The sequence below is a fragment of the Montipora capricornis genome, chromosome 10 (genome assembly GCF_036669925.1).
Source record: "Montipora capricornis isolate CH-2021 chromosome 10, ASM3666992v2, whole genome shotgun sequence".
NCBI classification, from domain to species: domain Eukaryota; kingdom Metazoa; phylum Cnidaria; class Anthozoa; order Scleractinia; family Acroporidae; genus Montipora; species Montipora capricornis.
The window spans coordinates 50,182,832-50,187,151 of record NC_090892.1 but is presented as its reverse complement, the minus strand read 5'-3'; the positions used below and the strand labels follow the sequence as shown (position 1 = coordinate 50,187,151).

Below are 4,320 nucleotides of genomic sequence, written 5' to 3'. Positions count from 1 at the left end.
CACGATACCAACAGTTAGCATCGTCATCATAATTAGATATCATTGGGGTGGCTTGAAGAAAGTAGTACTGAATGACCCATTGTCGCCTTGCATCCTCTTTCGCTTCGTGTCTTTTACGTTATTTGTTCCGATCAGTCACTGGCGATTCAGTCACGAGTAAACGGTCTATACAAGCCGGCGTTCCCTTCTTTTCTGATTTGATCCATTTCGTATGTTACTGTGTAGGAATAATCACTCCCAGTCCTTCTCGGACGCACGTTAGGGGCCAGACGTTTTGAGCCACAGGAGGCCTTAATGAGCTCTTTACGAATGTCCCTCTTATAAAGTGCATAAATTATAGGATCGATCATTGAGTGACCCTTTAGAAGAAGCCGCGAGACATGGACAGCAGTCGCAGGAACTGCACATGCCTCAAACACTGAGCAGATTTCTCGCCAGGATGCCAGCGTCCAGCAAACGACAAATAATGGTACGACAACACAGAAAATCTTTATGGTCGACCTTGTGCGCCATTTCTTTTCATTGGTAGAACTTCTTTCTCGCCTTATACTTTTGTTTATCGAGTTAATGTGCCGCGAATGTCTTCTACTGATCAAGAAAATGTGCATGTATGCTAGTGACATAGACAAACAGGGTAGCATCTCAAATATTCCAAGTTTTATTGCCACATGTATTTTTTCTGCCTCTTGTCTCCTGGTCTTCGTTATCGGAAGAAATTCCAATATGAAAGGAATTAGGAACATAAGAACAGGAAGCAGCCAGGCGGATACTAATAACTTTATGGTCAACTTTGCAGGGAAAAGTATAGCGTATTTCAGGGGAAATACCACAGCAAGGTACCACAGAGATTGGTGACAGATATGTAGAGGAACAAATCGTAAACTTTCTTATTTACACCCCAGTTGCAGGCAACGTTGGAAAAATAACAGATAAACAGCGAGGGAATCATGATTATTCCAACTGATAGATATGAGAAAGCCAGAGATAGCAGGAGCCAGTTTGAAGAATTTCTGTAAAGTCTCTCACGTCGAAACATGATAAAGATGACCACTCCGTTACAAAGTAATGTTATAACACCGGTTACAGCGCACAAAACCCAGAAATATAGTGGCACTGGGCCCCAGAAAAAAATAAGCTTCTGGCTGTCTACTGTGACAGTGTTGCTGATGGAGGCCGCTGGCATGGTGGATTAAGGACCTCGATCTGGTTTGACTTCTGATGGACCTGTTGAAAAAAAATATGAGCAATACTGTAATGATATTATAATTAATTAACCCTTCTTTAAAAAGGTACGCACGACGAATATTGTTGAATAATAATTAACAATTAGACCCGTAGCCCGCAAGGACTACGGGTCAATAGCCCATGAGGCGAAGCCGAATGGGCTATTGACCCGTGGCCCTTGAGGGCGAAGGGTCTAATTGTTTTATTATCACTCAACTAGTCGGACAGAAAAGGCAATAATAAAGTTAGCAAATGCAAGGTGAAGTAGTCCTCTAGTAGCGTAGCCGATCAAAAGCAGGATTTGCATTAGTCCACTAGTTTGGTGAAACTAACAAAGGATATCCGGAGTTTGAGTAGCCAATCAGCGCGCGCGTTCAACGCTATACAATGTTTTGGTATATCATAATACAAGTTATTTACTCTGGGGACTGTATCATTCTTTAGTGATGTGGGTATCCATTGTTTTAATGCAAATAACCCCCCCCCCCCCCCAAAAAAAAAAGAAATAAAACTGCGAAAATAGCGAATAAATATTCCAAAAATGATTCTGTATATGACTCCGCTTTCAGGATGTCATCTGTTAATCTGATTAATATATGACCAATGTCGTGAAACCTTTTACCGACGCAGTTTGAACAACAACGACAAGACACATTTTTTTTTAAAGTACAAGACAGAACGTCAAAATGAATCTCTTAATAGAGGTTCTCGTAAAGGAAAGGAAACTTTGCACTTTACGAAAATTCTCGATCCTAAATAACACTGATTTTTTTTCTTTCTCTTAAAATGAATTTAATTCCAAAATCAGGTGCAATGATTCAAACCCACAAACAATGAGATATGTGGGTTTATTTGCAGCATTACTAAAGAAATTCTACAAATAATAAACAGTCCTTGAATTTGGAAGTTCTTGTAAACGACGGCTAATTTTATATCACCATATTCAAAACACTCTTCAGCTCTCTCAACTGTACTATCATCTTAACGCGTTTACAATACTGACATTATGGTCAAAACCTTGTATTTGTTATTTCACGACGTTGTTGCGCTGTACATAGCCAAAGAAATTTATGCTGATTCATGCCGCAAGTGCCGCTGTGCGATTGCTTTAGCTCATTAAACTCGCTGTCCTGCAGCGTTGTAGAGTCATTACAGAACTGTGGAACATAGAAATTTCTCGACATTTTTCCGAGTTGGCTGGCGGAAGGTTTGCAACCACTATATTACAAACGTTATGAAGATTGATTGCAAATCTTTTCACGGGATGTAAGTAAAAGCACGCTTTTTCAGAGAAACTGAAATACTGAAATCGCAACAACCACGATTCACGTTAAAGTTACTTTTCTTGATTTGTAACAACTGAGCTGTTTCGTAATGGCAATATAGTAAACGGCGTTCACAATAATTCATCGAAGCATGATATGAAGACACGTAACGGATACGGAGATTTTATCTAGTTATAAATAAAAGAATAAATGGTTTTAAACAACAGAAATCATGGGTTTTTTCCCTAACTACATACCCCGATAGAACAGAGCAATTGCAAATTCCCGGTTGATTCTTGGGTTGCGATGGGCGCCAGCCTCGCAAACTAATCACGCGTGGACTCTGGTTAAATCGCCGAAAGTCTTTATTCTTTCAAGCAAACAGTGCTGTTTTACAACTTCATGTCCGTCAAATAATAATAAAGTCAGCAAACAACTGTTGTAGAGTGTTCAATTGTCAGCTGAAAATGCTTTAGAGTCATTGAACAGTGACAACGAATTTTAATAAGTTATAGTAATGGAAATAAGCTGTCATCAGTGTTTTGTGACGGTCTTCCTTAAAAACTATATTTAACAGGTTTTTTTTTCTCGTATTCTTGTAGAGCTGTAGGCGAAATATTGGCCCATTCGGCATTACTTATTGAAGACATTTAATTTCCGATCTTGCCAAAGGTTAAACTTTCTGGAAGGAAAATATTTTCCGTTGAAGCACCGCTTCAGCGCAAATGTTTCCCCTTTTGCGGTCCCAGGAAACATTTTGCTCTTCCTCAGCGAATGTTTCCTCGTTCGCTCACCGAGGAAACATTTCGAGAAGCATGTTTTCTGCAAACTATGTTTCCTGTGGGCGCCTTTAGTCTATCTGTGTACGTTGCTGTGCTGAAACTAACGTTGCGAAACTGGCTTTCCTCAAATTATTCTGCGGATGTGTTAAAGTAATTCACGCAATAACATTCAGAGCGACCCAACGTGCAGCAAACTGAGTACAGAACTATCTTTTTGCGCATACTGAAGTAGTCTCAAGGGCGTAGCAGGTGGTACACTTTATCACACATAAGTTGCGTAACAACTTGTTTTGATAACATGTGCGCTGTTTGTTTGTTTGTTTGTTTGTTTTTTCACCTAAGTTGTGGGCTTGGCGAGCGGGTAAAGATAGAAAATAGCTGCTAAGATGAATAAGCAACCGTCATAATGCCTTTTCGCAAGAGACGGCCTGGATGGTGACATTGCCCCAACAATGCCTATCGCCTTGCCATATATTGAAGGCGTCGGAATTTTTTTCTCCGTGGGTATGATTCTTCTTTAGGCCTCAACATGAGATAAATGGCGTTCCACTATCCTCACAAAGTATACTAAGGAGATTTGGGGGTTGGGAAAGAAAATACGCTGGAATTGTTTATTCTATGGAAAATGCGTTGCACATGCGCGTCAAGCTTGGAGCGGAGCATTCACTAGGCTAGAGTCACTCTTGACTGCACCATCTCATACTCTCCAAACTTCCAGCGCGCATATTTGCATTGCATAAATGATGTCGGTTAGCTTGTCACCGTTTTGATTTGTGAAAATTGGTGACGTTAAACGTCGAGTGGAAATATTCCAGATTTCTCCCTAATCCTTCTACCGCCTACCTTCTACGGTGGAAGCCTGTCGAAAAAACAATTGAGGGCTACTCATTCGTTAGATGAAAACGAATGTAAACAGTTTGAACCCAAGCAGTTTCTGGCGGTTAGGTTTCCACGATGACTCGAAGGCACCTGACATCTCATAATAAAGTCCGGCGACAAAGATATTAACCCTAATTAGCTACTGTCACCAATTTCCCGAACGTAAAGTT

At 40.4% G+C, this 4,320-nt stretch overlaps 1 pseudogene; it reads right to left on the bottom strand.

The window, feature by feature from the left end:
- Window positions 1-2,836, bottom strand: LOC138020003 (octopamine receptor beta-2R-like; annotated as a pseudogene).
- Between the last annotated feature and the right edge of the window lie 1,484 nt (window positions 2,837-4,320).